Source organism: Lampetra fluviatilis, chromosome 3, assembly GCF_964198595.1.
Source record: "Lampetra fluviatilis chromosome 3, kcLamFluv1.1, whole genome shotgun sequence".
Lineage (NCBI taxonomy): Eukaryota > Metazoa > Chordata > Hyperoartia > Petromyzontiformes > Petromyzontidae > Lampetra > Lampetra fluviatilis.
This window is the reverse complement of record NC_136277.1, coordinates 5,472,501-5,496,226: the sequence shown is the minus strand read 5'-3', so window position 1 is coordinate 5,496,226 and position 23,726 is coordinate 5,472,501. Positions and strand designations below refer to the sequence as shown.

Genomic DNA, 23,726 nt, shown 5'->3' with positions numbered 1-23,726 from the left:
TGCATATTGTGGTGGAACCTGCTATGATTACAGCAGTGCATATTGTGGTGGTACCTGCTATGATTACAGCAGTGCATACTGACTGTGGTGGTACCTGCTATGATTACAGCAGTGCATACAGCTGTGGTGATACCCGCTATGATTTCAGCAGTGCATACTGACTGTGGTGGTAGATTCTATGATTACAGCAGTGCATACTGACTGTGGTGGTACATGCTATGATTGCAGCAGTGCATACTGCTGTGGTGGTACATACTATGATTACAGCAGTGTATACTGCTGTGGTGGTACCTATGATTACAGCAGTGCATACTGCTGTGGTGGTACCTGCTATGATTACATCAGTGCATATTGTGGTGGTATCTGCTATAATGAGAGGAGTACATATTGTGGTGGTGGTACCTGCTATAATGACAGCAGTACATACGGTGGTGGTGGTACCTGTTATGATTACAGCAGTGCATATTGACTGTACTCACCACTCAGCCTCACCATTCACCCCTCACAGCTCACCACTCACCACTCACCCTCACCATTCACCCCTCACAGCTCACCACTCACCACTCACCCTCACAACTCACCACTCAACAATCTCGCTCACCACTCACCCTCACCACTCATCAATCACCACTCACCGTCACCACTCACCACTCACCCTCACCACTCTCCCTCACCACTCACCCTCACCACTCACCTTCTCCACTCCCCACTCTCCCTCACTACTCACTCTCACCATTCAACTCACCATTCAGCCTCACCCTCACCACTCACTCTCACCACTCACCACTCACCGTCACAACCACCACTCACCTTCACCACTCACCCTCACCACTCAACCTCACCCTCACTACTCACCACTCATCCTCACCAATCACCACTGACCAATCACCACTCACCCTCACCACTCTCCATTAACCCTCACCACTCAACCTCACCACTCACCCTCACCACTCACCACTAACCACTTTCTCACCCCTCACCACTCACCCTCACCACTCATCACTCACCACTCACGCTCACCACTCACCCTCACCACTCACCCTCACCACTCACAACCGCCACTCACATTCACCACTCACCCTCCCCACTCACCCTCACCACTCACCCTCACCACTCACTAATCACCACTCACAACCGCCACTCACAACCGCCACTCACCATCACCACTCACCACTCATCCTCACCAAACACATCCTCACCAATCAACACTCACGCTCACCACTCAAAACTCACCACTCAACAATCTCGCTCAACACTCACCCTCACCACTCATCAATCACTACTCACCCTCACCACTCTCCACTAACCATCACCACTCACCCTCACCACTCTCCACTAACCATCACCACTCAACCTCACCACTCACCCTCATCACTAACCACTCTCTCACCCCTCACCACTCACCCTCACCACTCATCACTCACCACTCACCCTCACCACTCACCCTCACAACAACCACTCACCCTCACTGCTCACCACCCTCACCACTCACCCTCACCACTAATCCTCACCAATCACACCCTCATCAATCACCACTCACCCTCACTCCTCACCCTCACTGCTCACCCTCACCACTCGGCACTCACCCTCACCACTCAACGCTCACCCTCACCAATCACCCTCACCACTCACGCTCACCACTCACCCTCACCACTCACCCTCACTACTCACAACCGCCACTCACCCTCACTACTCACCCTCACCACTCACTCTCACCACTCACCCTCACAACAATGACTCACCCTCACTGCTCACCACTCACCCTCACCACTCACTCTCACCACTCACCACTCATCCTCACCAATCACACCCTCAACAATCACCACTCACCCTCACTGCTCACCCTCACTGCTCATTGTCACCACTCACCCTCACCACTCATCCTCACCGCTCACCTCACCACTCACCCCTCACTAATCACCACTCAAAACCGCCACTCACCCTCACCACTCACCCTCACTACTCACCACTCATCATCACCAATCACACCCTTACCAATCATCACTCACCCTCACCACTCACGCTCACCCCTCACCACTCACCGCTCACCACTCACCCTCACCACTCACACTCACAACTCACACTCACCACTCACCACTCACCCTCACCACTCACGCTCACCACTCACCCTCACTAATCACCACTCACAACCACCACTCACCCTCACCACTCACCCTCACCACTCACTCTCACCACTCACGCTCACCACTCACCCTCACCACTCACCCTCACAACAACCACTCACCCTCACCATTCACCCTCATCACTCACCCTCACCACTCACCACTCATCCTCACCAATCACACCCTCACCAATCACCACTCACCCTCACTGCTCACCCTCACTGCTCACCCTCACCACTCACCCTCACCACTCACGCACACCCCTCACCACTCACCGCTCACCACTTACCCTCACCACTCACCCACACTACTCACCACTCATCTTCACCAAACACACCCTCACCAATCACCACTCACGCTCACCACTCACCACTCACGCTCACCACTCACGATTACCATTCACCCTCACCACTCACTAATCACCACTCACAAACGCCACTCACCCTCACCACTCACCCTCACCACTCACCCTAACCACTCACTCTCACCACTCACTCTCACCACTCACCCTCACAACAACCACTCACCCTCACCGCTCACCACTCACCCTCACCACTCACCCTCACCACTCACCCTCACCACTCCCCACTCATCCTCACCAATCACCACTCACCCTGACTGCTCACCCTCACCGCTCACCCTCACCACTCACCCCTCACTGATCACCACTCACAACCGCCACTCACCCTCACCACTCACCCTCACCACTCATGCTCACCACTCACCCTCACCACTCACTAATCACCACTCACAACCGCCACTCACCCTCACCACTCACCCTCACCACTCATGCTCACCACTCACCCTCACCACTCACTAATCACCACTCACAACCGCCACTCGCAACCGCCACTCACCCTCACCACTCACCCTCACTACTCACCACTCATCCTCACCAATCACACCCTCACCAATCACCACTCACTACTCACCACTCACTACACTCACCACTCATCCTCACCACTCTCTCTTACCACTCACCCTCACTACTCACCCTCACTACTCACCCTAACCACTAACCACTCACCCTCAACACTCACCCTCACCACCATCACTCACTATATTCCCGTTTAAAAAAAAAACATGCTTACGTGTCTCCAAGTATGCTTAACATTTCGTACAGACACACACATTCACTAATTTAGCTTTTGACATTACACATACAAAACGTCAGCTTGTACTACTGTCATCATAGCAGGTACCACCACCACAGTGATGGTGATTGGTGAGTGGTCAGCGGCGAGGATGAATGGTGAGGGAGAGCGGTGATTGGTGAGGGTGAGTGGTGAGGGTGAGTAGTGAGGGGTGAGGGTGAGTGGTGAGGGTGTGTTGTGAGTGGTGAGGGTGAGTAGAGAGGGTGAGTGTTGAGGGTGAGTGGTGAGAGTGAGTGGTGAGTGGTGAAGGTGAGGGTGAGTGGTGAGTGGTGAGTGTGAGTGGTGAGGGTGAGTGGTGAGGATGAGTGGTGAGTGGTGAGGGTGATTGGTGAGGGTGAGTGGTGAGGGTGAGTGGTGAGGGTGAGTGGTGAGGGTGAGTGGTGAGTGGTGAGGGTGAGTGGTGAGGGTGAGTGGTGAAGGTGAGGGTGAGTGCTGAGGGTAAGTGGAGAGGGTGAGTGGTAAGGGTGAGTGGTGAGAGTGAGTGGTGAGTGGTGAGGGTGAGTGGTTAAGGTGAGTGGTGAGTGGTGAGGGAGAGTGGTGGTGGTGAGGGTGAGGATGGTTGGTGAGGGTGAGCGTGAGTGGTGAGGGAAAGGGGTGAATGGTGAGGGTGAGTGGTGAGGGAGAGTGGTGAGGGTGAGTAGTGGTGGTGAGGGTGATTAGTGAGTAGTAAGGGTGAGTGGTGAGCGTGAGTGGTGAACGTGAGTGGTGAGCGTGAGTGGTGAGTGTGAGTGGTGAGGAGTGAGGAAGAGTGGTGAGGAAGAGTGGTGAGGGTCAGTGGTGAGGGTGAGTGGTGAGCGTGAGTGGTGAGAGTGAGTTGTGAGTGGTGAGGGTGAGTGGTGAGGGTGAGTAGTGAGGGTGAGTGGTGAGTAGTGAGGATGATTTTTGAGGGTGAGTGTTGAGTGTGAGTGGTGAGGGAGAGGTTTGAGTGGTGAGTGGTGAGGGTGAGTGGTGAGCGTGAGTGGTGAGGGTGAGTGGTGAGGGTGAGTGGTGAGTGGTAAGGGTGAGTGTGAGTGGTGAGGGGTCTGTGGTGAGTGATGAGTGGTGAGGTGGTGAGTGTGAGTGGTGAGGAAGAGTGGTGAGGAAGAGTGTTGAGGAAGAGTGGTGAGGGTGAGTGGTGAGTTTGAGTGGTGAGGGTGAGTGGTGAGCATGAGTGGAGAGGGGTGACAGGTAAGGGTGAGTGGTGAGGGTGAGCGGTGAGCGTGAGTGGTGCGGGAGAGGGGTGAGTGGTGAGGAGTGAGGAAGAGTGGTGAGGAAGAGTGTTGAGGAAGAGTGGTGAGGGTGTGTGGTGAGCATAAGGGGTGAGTGGTGAGGGAGAGGGGTGAGCGTGAGTGGTGAGAGTGAGTGGTGTTTGGTGAGAGTGAGTGGTGAGGGTGAGTGGTGAGTAATGAGGATGATTGGTGAGGGTGAGTGGTGAGTGTGAGGGTGAGTGGTGAGCGTGAGTGGTGAGGGAGAGGGGTGAGTGGTGAGGGAGAGGGGTGAGCGTGAGTGGTGAGAGTGAGTGTTGAGTGGTGAGGGTGAGTGGTGAGCGTGAGTGGTGAGGGAGAGGGGTGAGTGGTGAGGGTGGGTGGTGAGCGTGAGTGGTGAGGGTGAGTGGTGAGAATGAGTGGTGAGTGGTGAGAGCTGAGTGGTGATGGTGAGTGGTAAGGGTGAGTGTTGAGGTTGAGTATGGGTGGTGATGGTGAGTGGTGGTGGTGAGGGTGAGTGTTGAGGTTGAGTGGTGGTGTTGAAGGTGAGTAGTGAGAGTGAGAGGTGAGGGTGAGTGGTGAGGGTGATTGGTGGTGGTGAGGGTGATTGGTGAGGGTGAGTGGTGGAGGTGAGGGTGAGTGTTGAGGGTTAGTGTTGAGGGTGAGTGGTGGTGGTGAGGGTGAGTAGTGAGAGTGAGTGGGGAGGATGAGTGGTGAGCGTGAGTTGTGAGGGTGAGTGGTGGTGGTGAGGGTGAGTGGTGATGGTGAGTGGTGGAGTTGAGGGTGAGTGTTGAGGGAGAGTGGTGAGGGAGAGTGGTGGTGGTGAGGGTGAGGATTGTTGGTGAGGGTGAGTGGTGAGCGTGAGTGGTGAGGGTGAGTGGTGAGGGAGAGTGGTGAGGGTGAGTTGTGGTGGTGAGGGTGAGTGGTGAGGGTGAGTGGTGAGGGTGATTAGTGAGTAGTGAGTGGTGAGGGTGAGTGGTGAGCGTGAGTGGAGAGGGGTGAGTGGTGAGGGTGAGTGGTGAGGGTGTGTGGTGAGAGTGAGTTGTGAGTGGTGAGGGTGAGTGGTGAGAGTGAGTGGTGAGTAGTGAGGATGATTTTTGAGTGTGAGTGGTGAGCGTGAGTGGTGAGGGAGAGGGGTGAGTGGTGAGGGTGAGTGGTGAGTGGTGAGGGTGAGTGGTGAGGGTCAGTGGTGAGGGTGAGTGGTGAGCGTGAGTGGTGAGAGTGAGTTGTGAGTGGTGAGGGTGAGTGGTGAGGGTGAGTGGTGAGGGTGAGTGGTGAGTAGTGAGGATGATTTTTGAGGGTGAGTGTTGAGTGTGAGTGGTGAGGGAGAGGTTTGAGTGGTGAGTGGTGAGGGTGAGTGGTGAGCGTGAGTGGTGAGGGTGAGTGGTGAGTGGTAAGGGTGAGTGTGAGTGGTCTGTGGTGAGTGATGAGTGGTGAGGTGGTGAGTGTGAGTGGTGAGGAAGAGTGGTGAGGAAGAGTGGTGAGGGTGAGTGGTGAGGGTGAGTGGTGAGGGTGAGTGGTGAGCATGAGTGGAGAGGGGTGACAGGTAAGGGTGAGTGGTCAGGGTGAGTGGTGAGCGTGAGTGGTGCGGGAGAGGGGTGAGTGGTGAGGAGTGAGGAAGAGTGGTGAGGAAGAGTGTTGAGGAAGAGTGGTGAGGGTGTGTGGTGAGCATAAGGCGTGAGGGAGAGGGGTGAGTGGTGAGGGAGAGGGGTGAGCGTGAGTGGTGAGAGTGAGTGGTGATTGGTGAGGGTGAGTGGTGAGGGTGAGTGGTGAGTAATGAGGATGATTGGTGAGGGTGAGTGGTGAGTGTGAGGGTGGGTGGTGAGCGTGAGTGGTAAGGGTGAGTGGTGAGGATGAGTGGTGAGTGGTGAGAGCTGAGTGGTGATGGTGAGTGGTAAGGGTGAGTGTTGAGGTTGAGTATGGGTGGTGATGGTGAGTGGTGGTGGTGAGGGTGAGTGTTGAGGTTGAGTGGTGGTGTTGAAGGTGAGTAGTGAGAGTGAGAGGTGAGGGTGAGTGGGGAGGGTGAGTGGTGGTGGTGAGGGTGATTGGTGAGGGTGAGTGGTGGAGGTGAGGGTGAGTGTTGAGGGTTAGTGTTGAGGGTGAGTGGTGGTGGTGAGGGTGAGTAGTGAGAGTGAGTGGGGAGGATGAGTGGTGAGCGTGAGTTGTGAGGGTGAGTGGTGGTGGTGAGGGTGAGTGTGATGGTGAGTGGTGGAGTTGAGGGTGAGTGTTGAGGGAGAGTGGTGAGGGAGAGTGGTGGTGGTGAGGGTGAGGATTGTTGGTGAGGGTGAGTGGTGAGCGTGAGTGGTGAGGGTGAGTGGTGAGGGAGAGTGGTGAGGGTGAGTTGTGGTGGTGAGGGTGAGTAGTGAGTGGTGAGGGTGAGTGGTGAGGGTGATTAGTGATTAGTGAGTGGTGAGGGTGAGTGGTGAGCGTGAGTGGTGAGGGTGAGTGGTGAGGGTGAGTGGTGAGAGTGAGTTGTGAGTGGTGAGGGTGAGTAGTGAGAGTGAGTGGTGAGTAGTGAGGATGATTTTTGAGGGTGAGTGGTGAGCGTGAGTGGTGAGGGAGAGGGGTGAGTGGTGAGGGTGAGTGGTGAGTGGTGAGGGTGAGTGGTGAGGGTCAATGGTGAGGGTGAGTGGTGATAGTGAGTGGTGAGAGTGAGTTGTGAGTGGTGAGGGTGAGTGGTGATGGTGAGTGGTGAGGGTGAGTGGTGAGTAGTGAGGATGATTTTTGAGGGTGAGTGTTGAGTGTGAGTGGTGAGGGAGAGGTTTGAGTGGTGAGTGGTGAGTGTGAGTGGTGACCGTGAGTGGTGAGGGTGAGTGGTGAGGGTGAGTGGTGAGTGGTAAGGGTGAGTGTGAGTGGTGAGGGGTCTGTGGTGAGTGATGAGTGGTGAGGTGGTGAGTGTGAGTGGTGAGGAAGAGTGGTGAGGAAGAGTGGTGAGGGTGAGTGGTGAGGGTGAGTGGTGAGGGTGAGTGGTGAGCATGAGTGGAGAGGGGTGACAGGTAAGGGTGAGTGGTGAGGGTGAGCGGTGAGCGTGAGTGGTGCGGGAGAGGGGTGAGTGGTGAGGAGTGAGGAAGAGTGGTGAGGAAGAGTGTTGAGGAAGAGTGGTGAGGGTGTGTGGTGAGCATAAGGGGTGAGGGAGAGGGGTGAGTGGTGAGGGAGAGGGGTGAGCGTGAGTGGTGAGAGTGAGTTGTGATTGGTGAGAGTGAGTGGTGAGGGTGAGTGGTGAGTAATGAGGATGATTGGTGAGGGTGAGTGGTGAGTGTGTGGGTGAGTGGTGAGCGTGAGTGGTGAGGGAGAGGGGTGAGTGGTGAGGGAGAGGGGTGAGCGTGAGTGGTGAGAGTGAGTGGTGAGTGGTGAGGGTGAGTGGTGAGCGTGAGTGGTGAGGGAGAGGGGTGAGTGGTGAGGGTGAGTGGTGAGTGGTAAGTGTGAGCGGTGAGGGTGTGTGGTGAGCGTGAGTGGTGAGGGTGAGTGGTGAGTGGTGGTGAGGGTGAGTGGTGAGGTTGAGTGGTGGTGTTGAAGGTGAGTAGTCAGAGTGAGAGGTGAGGGTGAGTGGTGAGGGTGAGTGGTGGTGGTGAGGGTGATTGGTGAGGGTGAGTGGTGGAGGTGAGGGTGAGTGTTGAGGGTTAGTGTTGAGGGTGAGTGGTGGTGGTGAGGGTGAGTAGTGAGAGTGAGTGGGGAGGATGAGTGGTGAGCGTGAGTTGTGAGGGTGAGTGGTGGTGGTGAGGGTGAGTGGTGAGTGGTGGAGTTGAGGGTGAGTGTTGAGGGTTAGTGTTGAGGGTGAGTGTTGAGTGTGAGTGGTGAGGGTGAGGGTTATTGGTGAGGGTGAGGGAGAGTGGTGAGGGAGAGTGGTGGTGGTGAGGGTGAGTGGTGAGCGTGAGTGGTGAGGGTGAGTGGTGAGGGGGAGTGGTGAGGGTGAGTAGTGGTGGTGAGGGTGAGTAGTGAGTGGTGAGGGTGAGTGGTGTGTAATGAGGATGATTGGTGAAGGTGAGTGGTGAGTGAGAGGGTGAGTGGTGAGCGTGAGTGGTGAGGGAGAGGGGTGAGTGGTGAGGGAGAGGGGTGAGCGTGAGTGGTGTGTGGTGAGGGTGAGTGGTGAGCGTGAGTGGTGAGGGAGAGGGGTGAGTGGTGAGGGTGAGTGGTGAGTGGTAAGTGTGAGCGGTGAGGGTGTGTGGTGAGCGTGAGTGGTGAGGGTGAGTGGTGAGGATGAGTGGTGAGTGGTGAGAGGTGAGTGGTGAGGGTTAGTGGTAAGGGTGAGTGTTGAGGTTGAGTATGGGTGGTGATGGTGAGTGGTGGTGGTGAGGGTGAGTGGTGAGGTTGAGTGGTGGTGTTGAAGGTGAGTAGTGAGAGTGAGAGGTGAGGGTTAGTGGTGAGGGTGAGTGGTGGAGGTGAGGGTGAGTGTTGAGGGTTAGTGTTGAGGGTGAGTGGTGGTGGTGAGGGTGAGTAGTGAGAGTGAGTGGGGAGGATGAGTGGTGAGCGTGAGTTGTGAGGGTGAGTGGTGGTGGTGAGGGTGAGTGGTGATGGTGAGTGGTGGAGTTGAGGGTGAGTGTTGAGGGAGAGTGGTGAGGGAGAGTGGTGAGGGTGTGTGGTGAGCATAATGGGTGAGGGAGAGGGGTGAGTGGTGAGGGAGAGGGGTGAGCGTGAGTGGTGAGAGTGAGTGGTGATTGGTGAGGGTGAGTGGTGAGGGTGAGTGGTGAGTAATGAGGATGATTGGTGCGGGTGAGTGGTGAGTGTGAGGGTGGGTGGTGAGCGTGAGTGGTGAGGGTGAGTGGTGAGGATGAGTGGTGAGTGGTGAGAGCTGAGTGGTGATGGTGAGTGGTAAGGGTGAGTGTTGAGGTTGAGTATGGGTGGTGATGGTGAGTGGTGGTGGTGAGGGTGAGTGTTGAGGTTGAGTGGTGGTGTTGAAGGTGAGTAGTGAGAGTGAGAGGTGACGGTGAGTGGTGAGGGTGAGTGGTGGTGGTGAGGGTGATTGGTGAGGGTGAGTGGTGGAGGTGAGGGTGAGTGTTGAGGGTTAGTGTTGAGGGTGAGTGGTGGTGGTGAGGGTGAGTAGTGAGAGTGAGTGGGGAGGATGAGTGGTGAGCGTGAGTTGTGAGGGTGAGTGGTGGTGGTGAGGGTGAGTGGGGATGGTGAGTGGTGGAGTTGAGGGTGAGTGTTGAGGGAGAGTGGTGAGGGAGAGTGGTGGTGGTGAGGGTGAGGATTGTTGGTGAGGGTGAGTGGTGAGCGTGAGTGGTGAGGGTGAGTGGTGAGGGAGAGTGGTGAGGGTGAGTTGTGGTGGTGAGGGTGAGTAGTGAGTGGTGAGGGTGAGTGGTGAGGGTGATTAGTGAGTAGTGAGTGGTGAGGGTGAGTGGTGAGCGTGATTGGAGAGGGGTGAGTGGTGAGGGTGAGTGGTGAGGGTGAGTGGTGAGAGTGAGTTGTGAGTGGTGAGGGTGAGTGGTGAGAGTGAGTGGTGAGTAGTGAGGATGATTTTTGAGGGTGAGTGGTGAGCGTGAGTGGTGAGGGAGAGGGGTGAGTGGTGAGGGTGAGTGGTGAGTGGTGAGGGTGAGTGGTGAGGGTCAGTGGTGAGGGTGAGTGGTGAGCGTGAGTGGTGAGGATGAGTGGTGAGGGAGAGTGGTGAGTGGTAAGGGTGAGTGTGAGTGGTGAGGGGTCTGTGGTGAGTTATGAGTGGTGGGGTGGTGAGTGTGAGTGGTGAGGAAGAGTGGTGAGGAAGAGTTGTGAGGGTGAGTGGTGAGGGTGAGTGGTGAGGGTGAGTGGTGAGCATGAGTGGAGAGGGGTGACAGGTAAGGGTGAGTGGTGAGCGTGAGTGGTGCAGGAGAGGGGTGAGTGGTGAGGAGTGAGGAAGAGTGGTGAGGAAGAGTGTTGAGGAAGAGTGGTGAGGGTGTGTGGTGAGCATAAGGGGTGAGGGAGAGGGGTGAATGGTGAGGGAGAGGGGTGAGCGTGAGTGGTGAGAGTGAGTGGTGATTGGTGAGAGTGAGTGGTGAGGGTGAGTGGTGATTAATGAGGATGATTGGTGAGGGTGAGTGGTGAGTGTGAGGGTGAGTGGTGAGCGTGAGTGGTGAGGGAGAGGGGTGAGTGGTGAGGGAGAGGGGTGAGCGTGAGTGGTGAGAGTGAGTGGTGAGTGGTGAGGGTGAGTGGTGAGCGTGAGTGGTGAGGGAGAGGGGTGAGTGGTGAGGGTGAGTGGTGAGTGGTAAGTGTGAGCGGTGAGGGTGTGTGGTGAGCGTGAGTGGTGAGGGTGAGTGGTGAGGATGAATGGTGAGTGGTGAGAGGTGAGTGGTGAGGGTGAGTGGTAAGGGTGAGTGATGAGGTTGAGTGTGGGTGGTGATGGTGAGTGGTGGTGGTGAGGGTGAGTGGTGAGGTTGAGTGGTGGTGTTGAAGGTGAGTAGTCAGAGTGAGAGGTGAGGGTGAGTGGTGAGGGTGAGTGGTGGTGGTGAGGGTGAGTAGTGAGAGTGAGTAGGGAGGATGAGTGGTGAGCGTGAGTTGTGAGGGTGAGTGGTGGTGGTGAGGGTGAGTGGTGATGGTGAGTGGTGGAGTTGAGGGTGAGTGTTGAGGGTTAGTGTTGAGGGTGAGTGTTGAGTGTGAGTGGTGAGGGTGAGGGTGATTGGTGAGGGTGAGGGAGAGTGGTGAGGGAGAGTGGTGGTGGTGAGGGTGAGGATTGTTGGTGAGGGTGAGTGGTGAGCGTGAGTGGTGAGGGTGAGTGGTGAGGAAGAGTGGTGAGGGTGAGTAGTGGTGGTGAGGGTGAGTGGTGTGGGAGAGGGGTGAGTGGTGAGGGTGAGTGGTGAGTAATGAGGATGATTGGTGAGGGTGAGTGGTGATTGTGAGGGTGAGTGGTGAGCGTGAGTGGTGAGGGAGAGGGGTGAGTGGTGAGGGAGAGGGGTGAGCGTGAGTGGTGAGAGTGAGTGGTGATTGGTGAGGGTGAGTGGTGAGGGTGAGTGGTGAGTAATGAGGATGATTGGTGAGGGTGAGTGGTGAGTGTGAGGGTGGGTGGTGAGCGTGAGTGGTGAGGGTGAGTGGTGAGGATGAGTGGTGAGTGGTGAGAGCTGAGTGGTGATGGTGAGTGGTAAGGGTGAGTGTTGAGGTTGAGTATGGGTGGTGATGGTGAGTGGTGGTGGTGAGGGTGAGTGTTGAGGTTGAGTGGTGGTGTTGAAGGTGAGTAGTGAGAGTGAGAGGTGAGGGTGAGTGGGGAGGGTGAGTGGTGGTGGTGAGGGTGATTGGTGAGGGTGAGTGGTGGAGGTGAGGGTGAGTGTTGAGGGTTAGTGTTGAGGGTGAGTGGTGGTGGTGAGGGTGAGTAGTGAGAGTGAGTGGGGAGGATGAGTGGTGAGCGTGAGTTGTGAGGGTGAGTGGTGGTGGTGAGGGTGAGTGTGATGGTGAGTGGTGGAGTTGAGGGTGAGTGTTGAGGGAGAGTGGTGAGGGAGAGTGGTGGTGGTGAGGGTGAGGATTGTTGGTGAGGGTGAGTGGTGAGCGTGAGTGGTGAGGGTGAGTGGTGAGGGAGAGTGGTGAGGGTGAGTTGTGGTGGTGAGGGTGAGTAGTGAGTGGTGAGGGTGAGTGGTGAGGGTGATTAGTGATTAGTGAGTGGTGAGGGTGAGTGGTGAGCGTGAGTGGTGAGGGTGAGTGGTGAGGGTGAGTGGTGAGAGTGAGTTGTGAGTGGTGAGGGTGAGTAGTGAGAGTGAGTGGTGAGTAGTGAGGATGATTTTTGAGGGTGAGTGGTGAGCGTGAGTGGTGAGGGAGAGGGGTGAGTGGTGAGGGTGAGTGGTGAGTGGTGAGGGTGAGTGGTGAGGGTCAATGGTGAGGGTGAGTGGTGATAGTGAGTGGTGAGAGTGAGTTGTGAGTGGTGAGGGTGAGTGGTGATGGTGAGTGGTGAGGGTGAGTGGTGAGTAGTGAGGATGATTTTTGAGGGTGAGTGTTGAGTGTGAGTGGTGAGGGAGAGGTTTGAGTGGTGAGTGGTGAGTGTGAGTGGTGACCGTGAGTGGTGAGGGTGAGTGGTGAGGGTGAGTGGTGAGTGGTAAGGGTGAGTGTGAGTGGTGAGGGGTCTGTGGTGAGTGATGAGTGGTGAGGTGGTGAGTGTGAGTGGTGAGGAAGAGTGGTGAGGAAGAGTGGTGAGGGTGAGTGGTGAGGGTGAGTGGTGAGGGTGAGTGGTGAGCATGAGTGGAGAGGGGTGACAGGTAAGGGTGAGTGGTGAGGGTGAGCGGTGAGCGTGAGTGGTGCGGGAGAGGGGTGAGTGGTGAGGAGTGAGGAAGAGTGGTGAGGAAGAGTGTTGAGGAAGAGTGGTGAGGGTGTGTGGTGAGCATAAGGGGTGAGGGAGAGGGGTGAGTGGTGAGGGAGAGGGGTGAGCGTGAGTGGTGAGAGTGAGTTGTGATTGGTGAGAGTGAGTGGTGAGGGTGAGTGGTGAGTAATGAGGATGATTGGTGAGGGTGAGTGGTGAGTGTGTGGGTGAGTGGTGAGCGTGAGTGGTGAGGGAGAGGGGTGAGTGGTGAGGGAGAGGGGTGAGCGTGAGTGGTGAGAGTGAGTGGTGAGTGGTGAGGGTGAGTGGTGAGCGTGAGTGGTGAGGGAGAGGGGTGAGTGGTGAGGGTGAGTGGTGAGTGGTAAGTGTGAGCGGTGAGGGTGTGTGGTGAGCGTGAGTGGTGAGGGTGAGTGGTGAGTGGTGGTGAGGGTGAGTGGTGAGGTTGAGTGGTGGTGTTGAAGGTGAGTAGTCAGAGTGAGAGGTGAGGGTGAGTGGTGAGGGTGAGTGGTGGTGGTGAGGGTGATTGGTGAGGGTGAGTGGTGGAGGTGAGGGTGAGTGTTGAGGGTTAGTGTTGAGGGTGAGTGGTGGTGGTGAGGGTGAGTAGTGAGAGTGAGTGGGGAGGATGAGTGGTGAGCGTGAGTTGTGAGGGTGAGTGGTGGTGGTGAGGGTGAGTGGTGAGTGGTGGAGTTGAGGGTGAGTGTTGAGGGTTAGTGTTGAGGGTGAGTGTTGAGTGTGAGTGGTGAGGGTGAGGGTTATTGGTGAGGGTGAGGGAGAGTGGTGAGGGAGAGTGGTGGTGGTGAGGGTGAGTGGTGAGCGTGAGTGGTGAGGGTGAGTGGTGAGGGGGAGTGGTGAGGGTGAGTAGTGGTGGTGAGGGTGAGTAGTGAGTGGTGAGGGTGAGTGGTGTGTAATGAGGATGATTGGTGAAGGTGATTGGTGAGTGAGAGGGTGAGTGGTGAGCGTGAGTGGTGAGGGAGAGGGGTGAGTGGTGAGGGAGAGGGGTGAGCGTGAGTGGTGTGTGGTGAGGGTGAGTGGTGAGCGTGAGTGGTGAGGGAGAGGGGTGAGTGGTGAGGGTGAGTGGTGAGTGGTAAGTGTGAGCGGTGAGGGTGTGTGGTGAGCGTGAGTGGTGAGGGTGAGTGGTGAGGATGAGTGGTGAGTGGTGAGAGGTGAGTGGTGAGGGTTAGTGGTAAGGGTGAGTGTTGAGGTTGAGTATGGGTGGTGATGGTGAGTGGTGGTGGTGAGGGTGAGTGGTGAGGTTGAGTGGTGGTGTTGAAGGTGAGTAGTGAGAGTGAGAGGTGAGGGTTAGTGGTGAGGGTGAGTGGTGGAGGTGAGGGTGAGTGTTGAGGGTTAGTGTTGAGGGTGAGTGGTGGTGGTGAGGGTGAGTAGTGAGAGTGAGTGGGGAGGATGAGTGGTGAGCGTGAGTTGTGAGGGTGAGTGGTGGTGGTGAGGGTGAGTGGTGATGGTGAGTGGTGGAGTTGAGGGTGAGTGTTGAGGGAGAGTGGTGAGGGAGAGTGGTGAGGGTGTGTGGTGAGCATAATGGGTGAGGGAGAGGGGTGAGTGGTGAGGGAGAGGGGTGAGCGTGAGTGGTGAGAGTGAGTGGTGATTGGTGAGGGTGAGTGGTGAGGGTGAGTGGTGAGTAATGAGGATGATTGGTGCAGGTGAGTGGTGAGTGTGAGGGTGGGTGGTGAGCGTGAGTGGTGAGGGTGAGTGGTGAGGATGAGTGGTGAGTGGTGAGAGCTGAGTGGTGATGGTGAGTGGTAAGGGTGAGTGTTGAGGTTGAGTATGGGTGGTGATGGTGAGTGGTGGTGGTGAGGGTGAGTGTTGAGGTTGAGTGGTGGTGTTGAAGGTGAGTAGTGAGAGTGAGAGGTGACGGTGAGTGGTGAGGGTGAGTGGTGGTGGTGAGGGTGATTGGTGAGGGTGAGTGGTGGAGGTGAGGGTGAGTGTTGAGGGTTAGTGTTGAGGGTGAGTGGTGGTGGTGAGGGTGAGTAGTGAGAGTGAGTGGGGAGGATGAGTGGTGAGCGTGAGTTGTGAGGGTGAGTGGTGGTGGTGAGGGTGAGTGGTGATGGTGAGTGGTGGAGTTGAGGGTGAGTGTTGAGGGAGAGTGGTGAGGGAGAGTGGTGGTGGTGAGGGTGAGGATTGTTGGTGAGGGTGAGTGGTGAGCGTGAGTGGTGAGGGTGAGTGGTGAGGGAGAGTGGTGAGGGTGAGTTGTGGTGGTGAGGGTGAGTAGTGAGTGGTGAGGGTGAGTGGTGAGGGTGATTAGTGAGTAGTGAGTGGTGAGGGTGAGTGGTGAGCGTGATTGGAGAGGGGTGAGTGGTGAGGGTGAGTGGTGAGGGTGAGTGGTGAGAGTGAGTTGTGAGTGGTGAGGGTGAGTGGTGAGAGTGAGTGGTGAGTAGTGAGGATGATTTTTGAGGGTGAGTGGTGAGCGTGAGTGGTGAGGGAGAGGGGTGAGTGGTGAGGGTGAGTGGTGAGTGGTGAGGGTGAGTGGTGAGGGTCAGTGGTGAGGGTGAGTGGTGAGCGTGAGTGGTGAGGGTGAGTGGTGAGGGAGAGTGGTGAGTGGTAAGGGTGAGTGTGAGTGGTGAGGGGTCTGTGGTGAGTTATGAGTGGTGGGGTGGTGAGTGTGAGTGGTGAGGAAGAGTGGTGAGGAAGAGTTGTGAGGGTGAGTGGTGAGGGTGAGTGGTGAGGGTGAGTGGTGAGCATGAGTGGAGAGGGGTGACAGGTAAGGGTGAGTGGTGAGCGTGAGTGGTGCAGGAGAGGGGTGAGTGGTGAGGAGTGAGGAAGAGTGGTGAGGAAGAGTGTTGAGGAAGAGTGGTGAGGGTGTGTGGTGAGCATAAGGGGTGAGGGAGAGGGGTGAATGGTGAGGGAGAGGGGTGAGCGTGAGTGGTGAGAGTGAGTGGTGATTGGTGAGAGTGAGTGGTGAGGGTGAGTGGTGAGTAATGAGGATGATTGGTGAGGGTGAGTGGTGAGTGTGAGGGTGAGTGGTGAGCGTGAGTGGTGAGGGAGAGGGGTGAGTGGTGAGGGAGAGGGGTGAGCGTGAGTGGTGAGAGTGAGTGGTGAGTGGTGAGGGTGAGTGGTGAGCGTGAGTGGTGAGGGAGAGGGGTGAGTGGTGAGGGTGAGTGGTGAGTGGTAAGTGTGAGCGGTGAGGGTGTGTGGTGAGCGTGAGTGGTGAGGGTGAGTGGTGAGGATGAATGGTGAGTGGTGAGAGGTGAGTGGTGAGGGTGAGTGGTAAGGGTGAGTGATGAGGTTGAGTGTGGGTGGTGATGGTGAGTGGTGGTGGTGAGGGTGAGTGGTGAGGTTGAGTGGTGGTGTTGAAGGTGAGTAGTCAGAGTGAGAGGTGAGGGTGAGTGGTGAGGGTGAGTGGTGGTGGTGAGGGTGAGTAGTGAGAGTGAGTAGGGAGGATGAGTGGTGAGCGTGAGTTGTGAGGGTGAGTGGTGGTGGTGAGGGTGAGTGGTGATGGTGAGTGGTGGAGTTGAGGGTGAGTGTTGAGGGTTAGTGTTGAGGGTGAGTGTTGAGTGTGAGTGGTGAGGGTGAGGGTGATTGGTGAGGGTGAGGGAGAGTGGTGAGGGAGAGTGGTGGTGGTGAGGGTGAGGATTGTTGGTGAGGGTGAGTGGTGAGCGTGAGTGGTGAGGGTGAGTGGTGAGGAAGAGTGGTGAGGGTGAGTAGTGGTGGTGAGGGTGAGTGGTGTGGGAGAGGGGTGAGTGGTGAGGGTGAGTGGTGAGTAATGAGGATGATTGGTGAGGGTGAGTGGTGATTGTGAGGGTGAGTGGTGAGCGTGAGTGGTGAGGGAGAGGGGTGAGTGGTGAGGGAGAGGGGTGAGCGTGAGTGGTGAGAGTGAGTGGTGTGTGGTGAGGGTGAGTGGTGAGCGTGAGTGGTGAGGGAGAGGGGTGAGTGGTGAGGGTGAGTGGTGAGTGGTAAGTGTGAGCGGTGAGGGTGTGTGGTGAGCGTGAGTGGTGAGGGTGAGTGGTGAGGATGAGTGGTGAGAGGTGAGTGGTGAGGGTGAGTGGTAAGGGTGAGTGTTGAGGTTGAGTGTGGGTGGTGATGGTGAGTGGTGGTGGTGAGGGTGAGTGGTGAGGTTGAGTGGTGGTGTTGAAGGTGAGTAGTCAGAGTGAGAGGTGAGGGTGAGTGGTGAGGGTGAGTGGTGGTGGTGAGGGTGATTGGTGAGGGTGAGTGGTGGAGGTGAGGGTGAGTGTTGAGGGTTAGTGTTGAGGGTGAGTGGTGGTGGTGAGGGTGAGTGGTGAGAGTGAGTGGGGAGGATGAGTGGTGAGCGTGAGTTGTGAGGGTGAGTGGTGGTGGTGAGGGTGAGTGGTGATGGTGAGTGGTGGAGTTGAGGGTGAGTGTTTAGGGTTAGTGTTGAGGGTGAGTGTTGAGTGTGAGTGGTGAGGGTGAGGGTGATTGGTGAGGGTGTGGGAGAGTGGTGAGGGAGAGTGGTGGTGGTGAGGGTGAGGATTGTTGGTGAGGGTGAGTGGTGAGCGTGAGTGGTGAGGGTGAGTGGTGAGGGAGAGTGGTGAGGGTGAGTAGTGGTGGTGAGGGTGAGTAGTGAGTGGTGAGGGTGAGTGGTGAGTGTGAGGGTGAGTGGTGAGCGTGAGTGCTGAGGGAGAGGGGTGAGTGGTGAGGGAGAGGGGTGAGCGTGAGTGGTGAGAGTGAGTGGTGTGTGGTGAGGGTGAGTGGTGAGCGTGAGTGGTGAGGGAGAGGGGTGAGTGGTGAGGGTGAGTGGTGAGTGGTAAGTGTGAGCGGTGAGGGTGTGTGGTGAGCGTGAGTGGTGAGGGTGAGTGGTGAGGATGAGTGGTGAGTGGTGAGAGGTGAGTGGTGAGGGTGAGTGGTAAGGGTGAGTGTTGAGGTTGAGTATGGGTGGTGATGGTGAGTGGTGGTGGTGAGGGTGAGTGGTGAGGTTGAGTGGTGGTGTTGAAGGTGAGTAGTGAGAGTGAGAGGTGAGGGTGAGTGGTGAGGGTGAGTGGTGGTGGTGAGGGTGATTGGTGAGGGTGAGTGGTGGAGGTGAGGGTGAGTGTTGAGGGTTAGTGTTGAGGGTGAGTGGTGGTGGTGGTGAGGGTGAGTAGTGAGAGTGAGTGGGGAGGATGAGTGGTGAGCGTTAGTTGTGAGGGTGAGTGGTGGTGGTGGGGGGGGTGAGTGGTGATGGTGAGTGGTGGAGTTGAGGGTGAGTGTTGAGGGTTAGTGTTGAGGGTGAGTGTTGAGTGTGAGTGGTGAGGGTGAGGGTGATTGGTGAGGGTGAGTGGTGAGGGAGAGTGGTGAGGGAGAGTGGTGGTGGTGATGGTGAGGATTGTTGGTGAGGGTGAGTGGTGAGCGTGAGTAGTGAGGGTGAGTGGTGAGGGAGAGTGGTGAGGGTGAGTAGTGGTGGTGAGGGTGAGCGGTGAGGGTGTGTGGTGAGCGTGAGTGGTGAGGGTGAGTGGTGAGGATGAGTGGTGAGTGGTGAGAGGTGAGTGGTGAGGGTGAGTGGTAAGGGTGAGTGTTGAGGTTGAGTATGGGTGGTGATGGTGAGTGGTGGTGGTGAGGGTGAGTGGTGAGGGTGAGTGGAGAGGGGTGAGTGGTGAGGGTGAGTGGTGAGGGTGAGTGGTGAGAGTGAGTTGTGAGTGGTGATGGTGAGTGGTGAGAGTGAGTGGTGAGTAGTGAGGATGATTTTTGAGGGTGAGTGGTGAGCGTGAGTGGTGAGGGAGAGGGGTGAGTGGTGAGGGTGAGTGGTGAGTGGTGAGGGTGAGTGGTGAGGAAGAGTGGTGAGGGTGAGTGGTGAGGGTGAGTGGTGAGGGTGAGTGGTGAGCATGAGTGGAGAGGGGTGAGTGGTGAGGGTGAGTGTTGAGGGTGAGTGGTGAGCGTGAGTGGTGATGGAGAGGGGTGAGTGGTGAGCATGAGTGGTGAGGAGTGAGGAAGAGTGGTGAGGAAGAGTGTTGAGGAAGAGTGGTGAGGGTGAGTGGTGAGTGGTGAGGGTGATTAGTGAGTAGTGAGTGGTGAGGGTGAGTGGTGATCGTGAGTGGAGAGGGGTGAGTAGTGAGGATGATTTTTGAGGGTGAGTGGTGAGCGTGAGCGGTGAGGGAGAGGGGTGAGTGGTGAGGGTGAGTGGTGAGGGAGAAGGGTGAGTGGTGAGTGGTAAGGGTGAGTGGCGAGCGTGAGTGGTGAGGGTGAGTGGTGAGTGTGAATAGTGAGTGGTGAGGGTGAGTGTGAGTGGTGAGGGCTCTGTGGTGAGTGATGAGTGGTGAGGTGGTGAGTGTGAGTGGTGAGTGTGATTGGTGAGGAAGAGTGGTGAGGGTGACTGGTGAGGGTGAGTGGTGAATATGAGTGGATAGGGGTGAGTGGTGAGGGTGAGTGGTGAGCGTGAGTGGTGAGGGAGAGGGGTGAGTGGTGAGCGTGAGTGGTGAGGAGTGAGGAAAAGTGGTGAGGAAGAGTGGTGAGTGTGAGTGGTGAGCATAAGGGGTGAGGGAGAGGGGTGAGTGGTGAGGGTGAGTGGTGAAGGTAAGTGGTGAGTGGTGAGGGTGAGTGTGAGTGGTGAGGGGTCTGTGGTGAGTGATGAGTGGTGAGGTGGTGAGTGTGAGTGGTGAGTGTGAGTGGTGAGGAAGAGTGGTGAGGAAGAGTGGTGAGGGTGAGTGGTGAGGGTGAGTGGTGAGGGTGAGTGGTGAGCATGAGTGGAGAGGGAGAGGGGTGAGTGGTGACCGTGAGTGGTGAGGAGTGAGGAAGAGTGGTGAGGAAGAGTGTTGAGAAAGAGTGGTGAGGGTGAGTGGTGAGCATAAGGGGTGAGGGAGAGGGGTGAGTGGTGAGGGAGAGGGGTGAGCGTGAGTGGTGAGGGTGAGTGGTGAGGGTGAGTGGTGCGTGTGAGTGGTGATGGGTCTGTGGTGAGTGGTGAGGTCGTGAGTGTGAGTGGTGAGTGTGAGTGGTGAGGAAGAGTGGTGAGGAAGAGTGGTGAGGGTGAGTGGTGAGGGTGAGTGGTGAGGATGAGTGGTGAGCATGAGTGGAGAGGGGTGAGTGGTGAGGGTGAGTGGTGAGCGTGAGTGGTGAGGGAGAGGGATTAGTGGTGAGCATGAGTGGTGAGGAGTGAGGAAGAGTGGTGAGGAAGAGTGTTGAGGAAGAGTGGTGAGGGTGAGTGGTGAGCATAAGGGGTGAGGGAGAGGGGTGAGTGGTGAGGGAGAGGGGTGAGCGTGAGTGGTGAGGGGAAGGGTGGGTGGTGAGGGTGAGTGGTGAGGGAGAGTGGTGAGGGTGAGGATGGTTGGTGAGGGTGAGTGGTGAGCGTGAGTGGTGAGGGAAAGGGTGGGTGGTGAGGGAGAGTGGTGAGGGAGAGTGGTGAGGGTGAGTAGTGGTGGTGAGAGTGAGTAGTGAGGGTGAGTGGTGAGGGTGATTATTGAGTAGTGGGTGGTGAGCTTGAGTGGTGAGGGAGAGGGGTGAGTGGTGAGGGAGAGGGGTGAGTAGTGAGGGTGAGTGGTGAGGGTGAGTGGTGAGCGTGAGTGGTGAGAGTGAGTGGTGACTGGTGAGGGTGAGTGGTGAGGGTGAGTGGTGAGTAGTGAGAATGATTGGTGAGGGTGAGTGTGAGGGTGAGTGGTGAGCATGAGTGGTGAGGGAGAGGGGTGAGTGGTGAGGGAGAGGGGTGAGCGTGAGTGGTGAGAGTGAGTGGTGAGTGGTGAGGGTGAGTGGTGAGCGTGAGTGGTGAGGGAGAGGGGTGAGTGGTGAGGGTGAGTGGTGAGTGGTAAGTGCGAGCGGTGAGGGTGTGTGGTGAGCGTGAGTGGTGAGGGTGAGTGGTGAGGATGAGTGGTGAGTGGTGAGGGTGAGTGGTGAGGGTGAGTGGTGAGGGTGAGTGTTGAGGGTGAGTATGAGTGGTGAGGGTGAGTGGTGGTGGTGAGGGTGAGTGGTGAGGGTGAGTGGTGGTGGTGAGGGTGAGTAGTGAGAGAGAGTGGTGAGGGTGAGTGGTGAGTGGTGAGGGTGAGTGGTGGTGGTGAGGGTGAGCGGTGGAGGTGAGGTGAGTGTTGAGGGTTAGTGTTGAGGGTGAGTGTTAAGGGTGAGTGGTGGTGGTGAGGGTGAGGATGATTGGTGAGGGTTGAGTGGTGAGCATGTGTGGTGAAAGAGAGGGGTGAGTGGTGAGAGAGAGTGGTGAGGGAGAGTGGTGAGGGAGAGTGGTGGTGGTGAGGGTGAGGATGGTTGGTGAGGGTGAGTGGTGAGCGTGAGTGGTGAGGCAAAGGGTGGGTGGTGAGGGTGAGTGGTGAGGGAGAGTGGTGAGGGTGAGTAGTGGTGGTGAGAGTGAGTAGTGAGTGGTGAGGGTGAGTGGTGAGGGTGATTAGTGAGTAGTGGGTGGTGAGCTTGAGTGGTGAGGGAGAGGGGTGAGTGGTGAGGTGAGAGGGGTGAGTGGTGAGGGAGAGGGGTGAGTGGTGAGGGTGAGTGGTGAGCGTGAGCGGTGAGAGTGAGTGGTGAGAAGTGAGGAAGAGTGGTGGGGAAGAGTGGTGAGGAAGAGTGGTGAGGAAGAGTGGAGAGGGTTATTGGTGAGGGTGAGTGGTGAGCGTGAGCGGTGAGGGAGAGGGGTGAGTGGTGAGGGAGAGGGGTGAGCGTGAGTGGTGAGAGTGAGTGGTGAGTGGTGAGGGTGAGTGGTGAGCGTGAGTGGTAAGGGAGAGGGGTGAGTGGTGAGGGTGAGTGGTGAGTGGTAAGTGCGAGCGGTGAGGGTGTGTGGTGAGCGTGAGTGGTGAGGGTGAGTGGTGAGCGTGAGTGGTGAGGGAGAGGGGTGAGTGGTGAGGGAGAGGGGTGAGCGTGAGTGGTGAGAGTAAGTGGTGAGGGTGAGTGGTGAGTGTGAGTGGTAAGGGAGATGGGTGAGGGTGAGGGTGAGTGGTGATGGAGAGGGGTGAGTGGTGAGGGTGAGTGATGAGTGTGAGGGTGAGTGGTGAGCGTTAGTGGTGAGTGGTGAGAGTGAGTGGTGTGGGTGAGTGGTGAGGGTATGTGGTGAGCGTGAGAGGTGAGTGGTGAGAGTGAGTTGTGAGGGTGAGTGGTGAGGGTGAGTGGTGGTGGTGAGTAGTGAGAGTGAGTGGTGAGGGTGAGTGGTGAGGGTGAGTGGTGGTGGTGAGGGTGAGTGGTGAGGGTGAGTGGTGGAGGTGAGGGTGAGTGTTGAGGGTTAGTGTTGAGGGTGAGTGGTGGTGGTGAGGGTGAGGATGGTTGGTGAAGGTGAGTGGTGAGAGAGAGGGGTGAGGGTGAGTGGTGAGAAAGAGTGGTGAGGGAGAGTGGTGAGGGAGAGTGGTGGTGGTGAGGGTGAGTGGTGAGGGTGACAGTAAGGATGATTGGTGAGGGTGAGCGTGAGTGTTGAGGTAGAGGGATGAGTGGTGAGGGTGAGGGAGAGTGGTGAGGGTGAGTAGTGGTGGTGAGGGTGAGTAGTGAGGGTGAGTGAGTGGTGAGGGTGAGTGGTGAGGGTGAGTGAGGGAGAGTGGTGAGGGAGAGTGGTGAGGGTGTATATATTTTTGCCTATGTTGACAGCAGTACATGCTGACGTTTTTTATGTTAAATGTTAAAGCTAAATGTGTGAATGTGTGTGTTTGTTGGAAATGTTAAGCAAACTTGGCGACATGCAGTTTTTAAAACGGGAATAGGGCGATTCTAAAGTACAGTAATCTACAACCTTCGATGATTCTTTTGTGCGATTCAAAGAATCGATTCCTGGAGCGCTGGGGATTTACATTTTTAATTACAGAGTTTTATTTTCATTGGTATGTTATGTTTTAAAGTTTTCATTAGTTTTTAATTATATATTTGCCCCGGTCAACGCCTGATGTTTACCATTTGTAGCAGTTTATATCAACTCTATAACCAGAGCCGTCCCAGCCACTATGCGACCCTTGCAATTGCAAAGGGCCCCGTGGCCAGCAGAGGGCCCCCTAGAGTCACTGCTAGCTCGTGGGTGAAAAAAATCATACCTCAAAGGGGCCTCCAACCAAATTTTGCTTAGGGCCCTCAAAGGTCTCGGGCTGGCTCTGTCTATAACCAACTTATATTAAACTGGAATAAGCTGATTCTAAATGAATCTACAACCTTCGATTCCTTTGCGCGAATCAGAGAATCGATTTTTGGCGCGGTCGGATTTAACATTTTAATTACACAGTTGTATTTTCATTGGTATGTTATGTTTTAAAGTTTTCAGAAGATTTTAAATATATTTTTCTCCCGGGCAACGCTGGATATATGGACTCTATAGCACAAAGTCCTCGCCTGACAAGAGTGGGGTGTCGAGGCCTAGTACCGTGCAAAGCCTCCGGCCTCGCCTAGATTGCCCACCCGGCCGAGGCTGGGTGCTGGGGCCGCTACCCCTCCCCCACCCCCCCCCACCGCGCTAGAATGATACTGTCTAATCGCTATAGTTTTATTATCTACTGACCCTATAATAGTAATTGCACACATTGGGGTGGGGGGGGAGCGAAGAGGACGTGAAACTTTGATGAATTTACCTCAGCGTCGCGCGTGTGCATATTTTTAACGGGAATTTAAAATGGCGTCCACCCCGCAGCGACAGCGTTGCTGCCCGTTGCCAGGGGCAACCGCCCATTGCCAGGGGCAACCACCCTCGCGCATGCGCAAATGCGTGCTTTGTCACGTGCCGGTCGGCAAATGTAAATACATAAATAAACAGAAATCACACTAAATCGATAATCGGACCGATTTAAAATTTAGGAACGAAAAATCGGAAATGCCTATTCTCACCGCGGGGCCGGGGGCGTACCCACCGGCAAAATTAATCTCGGCGAACCCCACGGTCCGAGAGCCAAATCCCCCGCAAGCGAGCGTACGCACGCAGACAGACTGACGGACAGACAGAGAGACAGACAAAAAATTAATTATATACGTTAGATGCATTACTTGCTGCTCAGTCTCCTGAACCTGTCACGTGACTTCCCCTTCCTGCTCCTGCTGTGAGCCGTGTATGCTGTTTGCTGCTGACATGATTCTAAGTGGCGGCGGCGGCACGTGTGGCAGTGTGTGAGTTGTTCTGCATAAGTATAAACTGTATGTGAGAATGTGTGGGAATGAGTGAGCTGTGTGTGTGTGAGCGAGCCATGTGTGAGTGAGCCGTGTGTGAGAGTGAGCCGTGTGTGAGATTGAGCCG

General features: G+C 56.2%; 1 protein-coding gene and 1 long non-coding RNA gene across 2 annotated transcripts in view; both read left to right on the top strand.

Annotated features, from left to right (window-relative positions):
- LOC144951898 (uncharacterized) overlaps positions 1-23,726 on the top strand; it is a 225,137-nt gene that overhangs the window by 109,239 nt on the left and 92,172 nt on the right. The window lies entirely within an intron of this gene.
- The window catches only part of LOC144931088 (uncharacterized), a 113,611-nt gene that overhangs the window by 4,741 nt on the left and 85,144 nt on the right, over positions 1-23,726 (top strand). The gene's annotated exons all lie outside the window — the stretch shown is intronic.